This window comes from Sardina pilchardus, chromosome 10 (genome assembly GCF_963854185.1).
Source record: "Sardina pilchardus chromosome 10, fSarPil1.1, whole genome shotgun sequence".
NCBI lineage: Eukaryota > Metazoa > Chordata > Actinopteri > Clupeiformes > Clupeidae > Sardina > Sardina pilchardus.
In genome coordinates this window covers 12,578,076-12,592,767 of record NC_085003.1, presented here as the reverse complement: position 1 = coordinate 12,592,767, position 14,692 = coordinate 12,578,076, and the positions used below count along the sequence as shown (strand labels likewise).

Here is a 14,692-nt window from a genome sequence, read left to right as displayed (position 1 = left end):
CTCCTTTAAAAGAGTTCAAGGACTCTCCTAATACCGTTCATTCTTATATCTGCACGTCTATTGAGAATGTTCATATCCATGTTTTAGTGCTCATACACTCTTAAGAAAAATGGTGCTATATAGAACCAAAAAACATGCTTCATACAGTATATGGCACCCCTATATGGTTCTTTAAATCATTTTGAAGGGTCCATCAAAGAAACCCTTAAATCCTTGAAGCCTGCATGGTTCTAGCACCCAAGAACCCTTTTTAAGTGTGTATGCAAGAGAACAGATGTGGAAAACTGCAAGAGAATGAGGAGTTTGTCGGGGCTCTAAACACTTCCTGCAATCTCTCCTGCTAATAACCAAGGGGTCGGACGACAAGCCGTGGGGCTGGTGGGCGAAGGAAGCGGGAAGCCAAGGATATTTTCAGCCGCTTGACAAAAGGTGCTGTGTCAGGCCCTCCCTCTCTCCTTCTCTCCGTCTCTCCCTCTCTCTGTCTCTCTGTCTTTCTCTCTCTCTGTCTTTCTCTCTCTCTCTGTCTCTCTCTGTCTTTCTCTCTCTCTCCCTCTCTCTCTGTTTCTCTCCCTCTCTCTGTCTTTCTCTCTCTCTCTCAGATGCACCGTCTCGCTCTGGCTGGCTGGGTCTGTAAGGATGTGACGCAGATACCAAAGCGAGAGCCGGTCTGAGCTCGGAGACCTGAGCTGAGGGAGATCGGACGTCAGAGTCCTCCGGAATGCCTTTTCCTGACGCACCAGCATCCCGCACTGTCCCTTGTCCTCATCGTACCACTTGACTCGTAATGTCCTTACTCTGTGAACACTTTACGATGTGCGTTTCTGTGTGTGTGTGTGTGTGTGTGTGTGTGTGTGTATTTGTGTGTGTGCATGTGTGTGTTTACCTTTGTGCTTGTGCTTATGTGTTTAAGTGTTGCTAGTTTGGAACATATGTGGGTGGTTTGACAGTTGATGCTTTTACAACTTGCCAACCACACGGTGTCATTCTCACAGACATTTTAGCGGCTATTGTCTTGTAAGCTTTCCCACAAGGCTCCAGCATAATCACGCCGACGCAACAGTGACGGTGGGGACCAGAGACATGTCACTCACTCGCACACACACACACACACACACACACTCACTATGACATATTTGATTTCCCTCCAGAAGTGTCCCAGTAAGCGAGCGCTGCGCTCTACTCCGCTGCTCTGGAGCCTGGGGTCTGTGGGTGTTGGCCGTCTGGCGTGAGGTGTGGCTTGTGTGTGTGGCCTGCTGCGGCTGCATGGAATGAGCAGCTGCCCGGGTCTTTGAACGAGACGGAGTGGGCAAGGGGTGGAGGAGGTGGAGGTGAGGTGGAGGTGGGGGGGGGTGGTTGTGAGCGGAGGCCTTCACCACGTCTCCCAGTGGACCCAACAGCATGCCACACCAGTCACCCTGACCCCCCCACAGCCACTATACCACACACACGGCCCCAAACAGCCACACAAGGGCAGCAGCGGGGGTGGGGATTTCCATTTCACTGCGTTGCACCTCTCTTGATACGCCACAGATTTAAGATGCCGGAGCAATCAAAAAAAGATTTCAGATGCTAGAGTAATCTAAAAAAAGATCAGTGCCTCTTTGTGCTTGTGGACCGAAAGATGCATGTAGTCGTTTATAGGCTATGGTTATCATGGTTATAGTTTATGGTTATTGCGGTTATTCTTTATGGTTATCATGGTTATAGGTTATGGTTAATATGCTGATATTACCTCCTTATAGCTTTCAACGAGGATTAAATGCAACATCATGCTTTTTACATGAAAATGGTGCATGTTGTACCTTAGTAATTGTATTGAGGGAAAGAAATATTTTTTTTCTATGTTAATAGTGTTGATATTTAGTTTGAAATATTAATTTTCTCTTCTCTGCAATCCATTTCAGTGTTTGCATAATGTGTGTATTTGTATTGGGCATTTATCCCCTGCAGTTGCCTGCTGTAGAGGGAGAGGGGGAGAGGTGTTGCAAGGGGAGCTGAGCCACCTCCTCAGGAGCAAAAGCTATGATGTAATGCTTCAGAATGAGCAACCCCCCTCCCACCCACTGCTTCTGATTTTTCCCCTCCCTCTCTCTCCCTCTCTCTCTCTCTCTCCCTCTCTGCCTCTCCATCCCTCTGTCGCTCTCTCTCTCTCTCTCCCCTCCCCTCTCCCCCTCCCCATCCGCTGCCTCTGCTGATAGTGGTAGTGGCTGGTGTCTGCGCGCGTGTGTGAGTGTGTGCGTGTGTGTGTGGAGCGAGCCGCAGCTCTTAGCATCTCCGGGGGGATCCCATGCGCCCTCCTCTCCTTCTGTCCCTCCTTGACACACGGCCGAAGCCCGAGCCTGTCCGACCGTCGCCGCCGCCTCTGCCGCTGCCGCTGCCGCCAGCCTTCGCAGACCCCCGTCCTCCGTCACTCAAGGTAAATCCACTGACCTGAGACAAAGGACTGTGTTTGAATGCAGATTGATTGAGTGAGTGTATGGTGTGTATGTGGATGAGGGACAGAGAGAGAGAGAGAGAGTGAGTGAGAGAGGTGGAGAGAAAGAGAGAAGAGCCGGTAGAGAGAGTGGGGAGATGCGTGCAGGAGGAAGCGCGTGGCGTTCGCCTCCGTGCGTCTGCTGAATTGGCTGAATGAATAGGCTGCCTGGCTGCGAGAGAGCCTGCTGTCACCGCGGCGCTGGGTGCCATGGCAATAGATTGCATTCCGTTCCCCGTGGCTGCTGCCTTTGCTGGTGCCGCTGACTCTTCCCCCACTCCCTCTCTCTCTCCGTCTCTCCCCAGCTCTCTCCCCAGCTCTCTCTCCATCCCTCTCTCCCTCCCTCCCTCCCTCCCTTCCTCTTGTCCTTCCACCCGGTGCTCGGGGCTCGTAGTAAGGTGTTGGTTACCATGGTTAAGGTGTGGAGGATGCCTATGCTAGCAAATGATATTCTTCTGTGTCTTTGCTGTGTGGAGGTGTGCATATGTATGTATATGTGTGTGTGTGTGTGTGTGTGAGAGTAGGTGTTGTGCTCCTGTGTCATTATGGATGCTAGTCAGAGTGTAAATGTAAATCACTTGCTCATACAGCTGTATGCCTTATTTCAAACGAGAGAGCTCCCATCTCTTTGCTCACTGCATATTTGACTTCAGTGCCTTTTTTTTTGCCATCATGTCATGACGTGAGAGTCCTCCTCACTCCCTCCTTTAAAAAGTGCAGAGGAAGACGAGAGGAGAGGAGAGGAGAGGAGAGGAGAGGAGAGGAGAGGAGAGGAGAGGAGGGGAGGGGAGAGATGGTGTGATGTGAGAGGGGAATATGGGTGTGTGCATGGACAATGGATTTCTGTGAGGACAAGGTCCCTCTGCATGGAGGCAGGGCTTCCCTTCGCTCTGGTCCATATCACTGGTGTAATGCAGAGGGCAGATGGATTACACCACAATGATTCTTCACTTCTCTCCAGTCAGATGAAATCCACTCTTAGATCTCGTTGTAATTGGATTACATTAATGGGGATTTTGGTCATTAAGAGGAATAAATAGCTTGTGCGTGTTTTTTTTTTTTTTTCTTTAACCAGAGGATTCCCTGCTCTCATACTCTGTCTGTTTCTGCTTTAATATTTTATATGTCTTGTCTGCTCCAGATGTGAATGCGGTCATGACTAATTTATTTGGAGGATTTTTTCACTCTCACCAGTGCAACCAAATACCAACACCCCGAATGGCAATTTTGCATAATTAATCGGTGCGCTAAGTATCTCTAATTAAAATAACTTGCAGTAAGGCAGTTTGGTTGAAGATAATTTCAGCCCAAAGTTCAAACTCATTGAAAAAAAAATGGTCCCTTTTGGCAGTGATGTTGGTAATGGTTTTCGGTGCTGGTAATGTTAGGAACCCTGATAGTAATGCTTCCCTCATGTTTCCAATTCATGTTCTCTTCAGTGTCAGCCATTACCAATGGCACATAGTATTCCATACCAGTGACATATACTGTTGTAAGCCAAGCAGCGATCTCAAAATACAAAGCGTGGTTACGATATACAGTATGGGTTGTCTGCTCACACTGCTGGAAATGGGAAGGGGTGAGACTCTTTTGTGCTTCATGGTTCTGTGGAAGCTGCAGAGTTGGGGGAGAAGGGAAGGCCTGCTGTGAGTGGCTGTCGGGCATCACGTGGGCTTGCGGTGGGGTCATGTCATGATTTCCCCATGGGTAGTGGCTGTGTTTACTGGGGTATGGCTCTGGCGTCTACAAACACACGGCTAAATTGGCAGCCAAATCTTCACAGACTTTATAAAGGTCTCTGTAGACATAGACTGCTTCTCTTAATGGGCCCGGAAGAGTGCCCTTTTCTTTCAAGGTCCGGCGTTAAAATTAGAGAAGGTCCTCTCGGTGTCGTTTTGACCTTAGTGATACACTTTTGTTGCCATCGTGGCATTATAGAGCCAAGCTCCATAAGATTGTCCAATGATGTGCTTGGTGACCACACATTTTCTCTGAATGCCTCCTTGAATTGATTTTCTGTGGCAGACTTTCAACCTGGAGTGTGAGGGAAAAGGCGAGTTTATCGCTTCAGTGTTGAGGTGCGATGAGGTGTGCTCCTCTGGCAACACCCATGCTATTTGCTGGGAAAGCGATGAAGTTATTCTTGGGGGCTTGATTTTACACATTCTCCTCCATTTGGTGTGTGTGTGTGTGTGTGTGTGTGTGTGTGTGTGTGTGTGTGTGTGTGTGTGTGTGTGTGTGTGTGTGTGTGTGTGTGTGTGTGTGTGTGTGTGTGTGTGTGTGTGTGTGTGTGTGTGTGTGTGTGTGTGTGTGTGTGTGTGTGTGTGTGTGTGTAAAGGGGTGGGGGTGTTAGGGATGGTGCAAGGGAGATTCGCCCTGTGATGCCTGAAGACTAGAAATAGCATGGCAGCAGGTGTGCAAAACTGTTCTTGAGGAGGCGAGAGGAACCTTTAAAAATAGACCCCCATCTGAGGGTGTCTTCCAGTTACACAGAGAGAGATAGTGTGTGAGAGAGGGACAGACAGACTGAGGAACGAGTGAAAGAGAGACGAGGAGAGAGAGAGAGAGAGAGAAAGAGAATGAGAGAACTAGTGAGTGAGAAAGAGAGAGAGAGACAGTGAGCGAGATAGAGAGAGAGAGAGAGAGAGAGAGAGAGAGAGAGAGAGCGTGAGATGCCAGAGAGTGAGAGTAACAGAATGAGGAGGGGAGGAGGAGGAAGAAAAAAGAAGACGACGAGAGGAGAACCTCCTGCCTCGGGGAGCCGTGCAGCCGTATAGAAGCCTTCTGTGTCTCCCCACCGCTGGCAAGGTCATCGCTTCAGCCCGAGGGAGGAGAGCACCAGGCCTCTCTCACAGGCTAGCCCCCCCCCCCCCCCCCCCCACACACACACACACATACATACACACTTTAACACCAGAGCTCTGCGTGAGCAAGACACACACTGTTCCTTTGTGCGCCTCTTCCCAGGAAGTGGCCCCCAACTCGATGGAGAACAGGCCCTGGGGGGCCTCGGAGGGTACAGCTACATAAATTTCTATCGCTGTCACCGCGTCGTGTTGGTCTGGACTTCTGTCCACATTTTGACGGGGCTCAAGTGTCCGAGAGTGTTCTGGACAGTGTTCAGACATGGAGCCTGGCCCGTGTGAAATCCCTGTTTTTTTTTATGTCGCTGTGACATCGTAGGCAAAGAGGACGAAATGAAAGCTCGTTTTCATGTCTGCTGGTCCTGATAGGTGTGTGTGTGTGTGTGTGTGTGCGAGTGTATGAGTTTGTGCGCAAAAGTGTGTTTTGCAGGTGGCTGCTTCCCAGGTTATGCAATGAAGGGAGAGCTGAAGTTCCTGGCGCAGAGAGCCATCCAGCTCTGAAGCCCTACTGGGGCTGAGGTTGTATGATTAAAGCGTTGAGTGCGGATGAAAGCTCAGCTACAGAGTGGCTCCCTGTACAGGCGCACACACACACACACACACACACACACACACACACACACACACACATGCATGCACACACATACACACACACACACACACACACACATGCACACACATACAGAAACACACACACACACACACACACACACACACACACACACACACACACACACACACACACACACACACACGCACACACACACACAGTCCCTTGCTGTGTTTGCCTGCTGAGCTCTTAGCCATTTCTGTCCCTATCATCTTTCTGATAGAACATTATGAAACATTACGGACTATTTGGCAGCTGTCTTGGAGAGCCAGAGTTTCTGCCCAGGTCCATTGTGCTGAAAGAAAAGGAAACATTTAGCCAGTTCTGTTCAAGTCTCTCTTCGCATTTTTCGAAAGATGTCTTGACTAAATTAGCGCTGTTCTTTTTGGTGTGCACAGTTGCAGCTTTTAGGCTCAAAGTGCTCGTCAAAGCTGCCAGTGGCGATGAAAAGAAGAAGACAGCAGTTAGTCATTTATTCTCATTAGTCAGAGCTAATTAGTGTTTTATTTGACGGAGCCCAAAGGCCAGGCTCCTATCACACACTTACAGTATGTTTGGGCTGAAGCTGCTGGGTGCCCCTAGACGCCATAAAACCTTGACCTCACACACACACACGCACATGCACACACACGCACATGCACATATACGCACGCACACACGCACACACACACACACACACACACACACACACACACACACACACACATGCACACACACAGACAAACACACACACAATCGCACTCACACAGAGATATGTTCAGACACACAGACACCTATCATCCACTGCCCTTCTGAGGGCAGAGTGACATGGAACCATAAGTATCCTTAAAATGATCAGGTCACGATTGTGTCAGTAAAATGAAAAGAAAAAAAAACCCTCTCATGTTAATAAGTAGCGTCCATAGGAGAACTCATTTTGGTGCAGCGTGAACAAAAAAAGAGTTGTCCGGTGAAGCTGACACCTGTGCTGTGTGCTTAATTATTGGGGCCTCTGCTGTCCACGGGGGTCTGGCGTCCATGCGAGTGTGTGCCTGGGCGGGGGGTAAATGAGGGTGTGGTGGCCGTGCGGGTGTGTGCTTGGGCGGGGGGTAAACGTCTCTCTGCGTGCCGCCGGGCGTCCGAGGGAGAAGAGACATGAAAGTGAGCCGCCGCTGCTTTGATATGGACACAGAGGCACCTGCGCTGCTGCGGAGGAGGAAGTTTCTCTCGTCTTCGCCCAGGACGCCGGATGAATGTTAAATACAGGTGCATTCTCTCTGGAGGAGACTGTCAGACGTATCGCTCTCTTCTCTCTCTCTCTCTCTCTCTCTCTCTCTCTCTCTCTCTCTCTCTCTCTCTCTCTAGCTCTCCATCATACTCACTCTTTCTCCTGGTGTCCTCACTCTCGTTGGGTCTCACCAGTCCCAGGCCCCTGGTTCACTCTTTGCTGTCTAGCTTGCTCTTCTGTTTGTACTATTTTCTCACTCTCTCCCTCTCGCTGCGTTGTGCTTCTCCTCTACCTACTTTCCTCACACATGCACACACACACACACGCACGCACACACACACACACACACACACACACACACACATACAGAAACACACACACACACACGCGTGTGCACACACATGCACACACACAAACACACATACCTACCTACACACACACACACACACACACACACACATGCACACACACACACACACACACGCACAGACTCTCTCCACCACTCCAGTCTCTCACGTGCACACTCACCTACTTCTCTTCTCGCTGCACAGCACTACTGAAATCTGGCTCTCCACATCCATTAGAGAAAACCACAGATTTTTCACCACTGACAAGATAAAGAGAGAGAGCACAACTTTCACCTGGATCAAATCGACACGCAGGAGACCACAGGAATTCATCCGTTTACATTCATCAACCTGACTGAGGTCGCCCTTTATCAGGTGTGCTCATCTCCATACGAGCCTGAGGGGCCAAAACGACAAGGCAGAGAAATAAGTCATGCTCTGTGTAAACTTCCTCCACCGGAGTTCTACCAGGGCTACTTACAGCCAGCAGCGGCGCAGGAATTTTGTTTGCGTTGATGGTTGACAGGCAGGGACTTAGGAGCAGCCGAACTCGCAACACGTCTGTGATCTTGGTAGCAGACCTAAGCCAGTCAGACACGGGCAAACAGTGATTCAGGAAGACTAGTGGGAATCTTAGAAGACTGATTTAGGCCTTTACTGAGTAAAGTAAAGTAAAGTAAAGTTTACTCTTTTGGGTTGGGAGGTGGAGCTAAAGGTAGTAGTGGCTACAGAAGATTCCATTCTCTCCATGTCCCTACTTTAGTGTCATGGCAAGCATTGTGTGTGTGGCTTGTGTGACATGTGTGTGCATGGACTGTATATAGAACAGTCTATGAGTGTAAAAAGAATACAGTTCCAATGCACAGCCTTCTAGTTTTCAGGTGCTGATGATGTGTAGTCGTTAATAAAAATCCAGAAAAGTGTAAAATCACTGCACACAGTCTATGAGTGTGTGTGTGTGTGTATACGTTTCTGTGTGTGTGCATGTACTGTACACTGTATGTATGTGTGTGTGAGTGAGTCACTCACCATGACCTGTGTGTGTAATTGGTGATAAATGTTACTTTTTAACTGAGGTAGTATCGCTTATGACGTCATATGTCCTGCAGACATGACTATGGGGTGGAGTCACATGATCTGTAAGAGGACATGACAATGGCTCCAGTCTTTCGTTATTGAATTGTGTGTTTTGACTGCTTTTTCTCCCCCCCCCCTTGAAAAAGTGAAGCTCATAAGCGTGTGGTAGTATGCACAATCACCATTCCGTGTATGGTAGTATGCATCATTGGCATCCTATATACTTGCCTATTTCTTTGGATAGTTGAGTTCAAGCTGTCAAAATATTTGGATTCAGGCTGTTAAGCAGGAATGCATTATATTCCTTTTTGTGCCTTTTAAAAACAAAACTGTCACTCAGCGTTCACTGAGGCTCAATCTTTTCTCTTCCAATCGCCTCCTTCAGACAAATCTCTGCTTATCCTCATTTCAAGGTTGTTTTACCTCCAGTAGTCCAAAATATTATATTAAATTGACCCCTAAAAAAGCTACAATAACCGTTTGTGTGTGTCTGTTATTCACAGGCATTGTAGAATTCAATTCCAGCTACAGTATGTCCTGTTTGCGATGGTTCATATCAAAACATTTCACTTATTAGTTTAATGACCATGAAGTTATTAGAGCTGCAGTACCCTTTCCGATCTATAGAGGTCAGGGTCAGAGCCTGCTGAAAGGGGTCACTCACTGTAGATGCAGCGGATCATTTCCTGCTAATCTCCCATAGCATTACTGAAACCAGACTGGCCAGGAGACAAAGGCTGCTCTGGGTTTTGTGGATGAGTGTGACAGGGAAAGCTCAGATAGCTGAGCTAACTTCTGTCTTTTTTTTTTGCCCTGGGTTAGAAGACGGAGTTGAAAACAGACCCAAACTTGGAGTGTCTTCTGGCTGAGCAGTCTGGAGGCCCCTGCTGTTCAGCCTCTTTCTGGAAGATAGATGGTGTCTGTGTGTGTGTGTGTGTGTGTGTGGTGGGGGGGACCTTTACAGAGCTGTCTGTAAAGTGTTCACGCCACATCAGTCACCCAAACACTTTGAGATAAAAATGTCACTGCTTTGTCAGATTGGACGGCTGGGTGCACGTAAGAGCGCACCGTGAATGGTGCCTTTGTTTTATTTTGATTAACCTCGAAGGTCAGACTGCCAAGTTGAGAAAAGTTACTTTTTTGTTGAAGAGAAGGAAAAAAAACACCAAATAATAAAATTACCCAATAAACCAAGCTCTACATTGTAGAGCAAGATAAAAAACATGGCCGTGGGTGTCACCGTGTCCCTCGTTAAGATCTGTAGTGAAGAGAACTGTTATCTTTCTGTTTCCTCTTTAGGGGGGAACATGTCGAACAAATGGCTTTATCCTGACACTCTAATTTGCACAAATCTTGTAATTAATTTGTATGAATTGACCCATCAGCGTGTCCTCTGGGTTTTAGATAGACAGCAGGAAAGTGCTTGAGATTTCTCATTTCTCTCCAGACTGTGATCTTTAAAAGCCATTTGCGTATTTATGCCTCTCGAGTGCTTATTTGCCTGCATGTTGCTTTCTTTTCAGCTTTCATGCGCGTGATTTCTTTTCTCATTCTCTCTAATTTGTTGTTATGATTCCTCTAAGTCCTCGTAGAGATATGTCTGTCATATTTCAGTCTGAATGTCACAAGGGAGTCTCATTCTTTCTGGAAAGTTTTAATCATTCGACATCCAATCCTCTCGGCTAGGAAATGGGGCAAGGAGAAGTATTTTTTTGGTTGTTGTTGTTTAACCAGAAACTTAACTTACTACCCCATCCCCCCTCAATCTACCCCACCCCACCCCCTCAGACCCCCACTGCTTTAAGAGATTTATGTACTGCTGCTGCCGCTGTATTGGGTTGGGCTAGGGGTGAACGGGGCTTTGGTAACGTAAACATGAAACTCAGCATGTAAATATTTAAGCCGTTACAGAAGTAATGCTCACCAGTTGGCATTTATCAAATGCATGAAAAGATAGGCAGAAAAACGAGCCTCCTCTGAGACGTCCACTCTCTGGCCCATGGCATTTTAATGCGAACCACTGCACTGCAGCCCACTGGGCCATAGGCAGCGTCTGATGGCTTGTCCGGTGGTTGTCTGCAGAAGCTCTCAGGGCCGGGGCCAGCGGAGGTGAACAGTGCCCTGGCGTGAGCTCCAGGCCTCCTGTGGCAGCAGACAGCAGACTGACGTATCACACCTTTAACAGGTCTGGCTTTTGCTGCAGCGGGAGCCCAGTTTTCCAGACGGAAGTGCGGTGTATGTCTGTCTGTCTGTCTGTCTGTCCACCTGCCTGTGTGTGTGTGTGTGTGTGTGTGTGTGTGTGTGTGTGAAAGTCTTTATTTGAATGTGTCATACTGTATGATTTGATTATTTACAAGGGGTCTCTCTTTATTTGATGTGGTGTCTATGGATATGGATGCCGGCCTGTATTAGAATAAGAGGCGATTTTTGCTCTGCAGTAGTCTGATAATGCTGGTTTATGATTACATTATAATATCAGATTTTAATGACCATAAGGGATGCGGCCAAAATCCAACTCTGTCCTACATTCCAGGGTTTGTGTTTCAGCGGCTGGGCTTGTCCAAATGAACTGTGCGGCTGCCCCTTTAATGAGCTTTAAAGGCTGTGCACTCTCGGTCATCTTTGGCTTTTTCAGCCCCAGACCTTTTCTGAGCTGAAACGCAGAGCTGCAATCTTGGCGCGTCTGGCAGTCCACAGACTGAAGAGCCAGCAGACACCGGTGTCACAGGGTCTGGTTCCTGCCTGCACTGTAAATAAGACGTCTGCTAAGTGGCTCGGAGACCGAGGGGGGGAAGATCACGTGAACTTTAGGAATCTCAAGCTTGCTCACCGTTTCTTCTTCACCCAGCCATCCCCCTGGCTGGCATTCCGATGCATGACACCTCTAAAACTGCCACCCCGGCTCCCTCCTGTGCACAGAGGGTACACATTTAACTCTTCTATTCCAGGAGAGGCTTGTCCTACTCCACTCCATTGGACTCGGTTGTTTATTCAGGTGCTCCTGGATTTTTCTTGACATCTGTTTTTGTTGTGAATGACCTCCCGTGACCTCTGCGTTAACCAGGTGAAGGACCAGACTCTGAGAACGAGGCTCTGCTTTGTGGCTTCAAACCCTCTGTCTCTCCGCTGGCTTTCATTCATGAGAAACGGCCACGTTTTCTCCTCAATAACAACTCATTTTGTCCTGGGATAAAAAAAAAAAAATTCCCCTACTGCGACTTAAAACACAATTCAAAGAAGCGGAGTGTTGTTCTTCATTTTCCCCTCTTAACGCTAACTATATTGTAAGGTGCTAGCCTCTCTGCCAGGGTCAACACTGTGCGCTAATGCTATTCAAATGAAAGGGGAGCCGGGCCCTTGCCCGCTGTGCTGTGCTGGGGGAGTATGCAGTTTCACGTGTGGACAGTGCTCCTTTCTCAGGGCATGAAACGCTGCCTTCAGTCCTGACTCAGGGACCCTCGGAAGCAAGCTGGCGTCAAACGAGCCCCGAGGACTTCACTAATAGACGTAGTGTTCCTTTTCTTGGCTGGACTTTTAATTCTTACCTTGGTGTGTATTGACGGCTGGCCTATCACCTTAGGTCAAACCTATCCCAGGACTTTTTGAAAGGTTGTATTTTAATTCTTTTTTTAGATTGTGTCACTAAGTGCAGTGAAACTGTTTTTGCTCCTTTTTGCGGTATATGCGCATGAAGATTGAGACTGAAAGCAAGTCGAGAACAATTCAAGATTTTTTTTTCACCCCTCTTGAATAGTCTGCGCCCAAGTACACCACTCCCCTCCTTCTCCTGTTTCTTCTCTCCCTCCCTCTCTCTCCCTCTCCCTCCCTCCCTCCCTCCCTCCCACACTCCTTTCTGACAGAGCATGAGGGCGGAGCCTCGTGATTACGCCAGAGGCAAGTGGCTCTGCGTGTCATTCTCACTCACGCACTCCCTCTCTCTCCCTCTCTCTCTCTCACACACACACACACACACACTCACTCACATCGCACACGCTCGCACTCACTCACTCACACACGCATGCGAGCGAGCGTGCTGATGCAGAGAGAGGCAGACAGAGAGCGAGAGGGGCACAGCAGACCTTGCACTGGACTACAGGACCGTAGAGCCCTGTTGCCGACACGCTGGATAAAGCCACCACTCAGCCGTGGACTGAAACTTCAAGGGATTTCATTTCAGCTCGCGACCGCTCTCTACGATTCTCCGAGGGGGGGACTCTAAAAAGGAGGGGCTTTTCATTACACACACACACCCCCCCTCTCCACCAAACTAGAAAAGATTACTCAGACTCCAGAAACTGAGGCACTGGTGAATAGAGAGTAAGTGAATCTTCAAACACCTCTCTCTCTCTGTCTTTCATTCCTGCTTTCTTTCATTTTTCCTTTCCCCCCCCTGCTCGCGCTCCTGTTCATTAGGGACGCTAACTGTCTGTGCTGTTAATCATTGATGCGGCTCTCCGCTGGGCTCGGGTTACCGGGAGAGACGCGGGGCTTTACTGCCTTGTCACCCTGCTGTTATTACCTGGTGTGTGTTTTTTAAAGGGGGGGTGGGGGGTTGCTACTGCTAAGAGCTGAGAGTGGGGGTTTGTTGTTGGTTGCTGTTTGCTCTTTATGTTGAGAGGAGAGTGCGGGTGTGTGTGTGTGTGGAGGGGGGAGGGGGGAGGGGGGTATCGTAGTAGTGGGTGTAAGATGACATGAGGCAGTCCCCTCGTCTGTTTTAGAGCTTATCGTTAGGGTGATAGCAGGGCAGGGGAGTCGCTCCAGAGCAGTGCAGCCCAGGGTGTGTGTGTGTGTGTGTGTGTGTGTGTGTGTGTGTGTGTGTGTGTGTGTGTGTGTGTGTGTGTGTGTGTGTGTGTGTGTGTGTGTGTGTGTGTGTGTGTGTGTGTGTGTGTGTGTGTGTGTGTGTGTGTGTGTGTGTGTGTGTGTGTGTGTGTGTGTGTGTGTGTGTGTGTGTGTGTGTGTGTGTGTGTGTGTGTGTGTGTGTGTGTGTGTGTGTGGCAGATGATTGTAAGTTAACCCCTGCATTGTGACAAAAGCAGTAATTTAAGCATGTGAGTATTACATGATGGCAAACTGGCTCTGTGTCTGGGAGTGTGTATGTGTGCATATGTCTTAAAGAGACGGTTGTCAGAAAAGGTTGTATAGCTATGGCTGCTATGTTGAGTGTGCCTGTGTGTGCATTAGTTGTGACACTGTGCATGTGTGTAAGTGTAGGTGTGTGTTGGTGGGGCTACTTGCGGGCAGCCAGAGCAGCGTAACACACTCAGCGGGACCTGTTTGTGCACTGCGGCTGCTGTGGCCAGCGTGGACTCGGAAGGAGAGAGGGAAAAAGGAGAGAGAGGAGCAGAGAGGAAAACAAGGGAAAATCACTGTGCGCTGGCCTTCACAGGATTTGGCCCTGATTGGACTTTTCCTGACTTCTCATTGTACTTGTGGCAGTTGCTACAGTACGTTGGGCTTGCATTTGTGTGTGTGTGTGTGTGTGTGTGTGTGTGAGAGAGGTTTAGAGAAGGATGGATCATGGGAGAGAGCATGTTATTTGATGGCACAGCCGGCAGATTTCACATAGTTGTGTGTGTGTGTGTGTGTGTGTACATGTGTGTGTGAAGTCAGACGTCAGGACATCTTGAAGCCAGCAGGTGTGAGTTTGTGAAAGTCCAGCCGCTCCACCGCGCTCCGGCCGCCTGTCAGTCAGGGCGTGATTGATGCCCATCGATGCGTAGCCTCCATCCATGATGGTCATCAGCAGCGGAGCAGAAAGTACAGAGTAGCCCCTAGTGGACGCACACACGCGGGCCCGAAGTCTCCTCCACCACCACCACCACCACGCTGACAGCTCTCTGTTCTTGTGTACTCAGCCAACTATAAACAGGATGCAAAAACTAACACTCTGTCGTTAAATGTTACCGCTGCTGCTGCCACTGCTGCTGTTGCGGCATCCAGGAAATGCTCAAGGCCATGTTCGTTAAGGATTCTGTTTCGGTGCAATTTTGGACTATCCCCCCCCTCCCTCTTCCCACACACACACACACACACACACACACACACACACAAACACACATACACACATTCAAGACAATCAGCTTATGACTCAGTCACTCTTCTCCACCGACCACT

General features: G+C 48.8%; 1 protein-coding gene across 2 annotated transcripts in view; it reads left to right on the top strand.

Moving 5' to 3' along the window:
• The first annotated feature begins 2,307 nt into the window (after window positions 1–2,307).
• sema4ba (sema domain, immunoglobulin domain (Ig), transmembrane domain (TM) and short cytoplasmic domain, (semaphorin) 4Ba) overlaps window positions 2,308–14,692 on the top strand; it is a 68,016-nt gene continuing 55,631 nt past the window's right edge. The window contains exon 1 of one of the 2 annotated variants that reach the window (XM_062546579.1): window positions 2,308–2,416. The gene's annotated coding sequence lies outside the window, so the exon portion shown is untranslated. Of the gene's footprint in view, window positions 2,417–12,518; window positions 12,896–14,692 lie in introns of those variants that run through there. The other variant, XM_062546578.1, reaches the window with a different exon arrangement.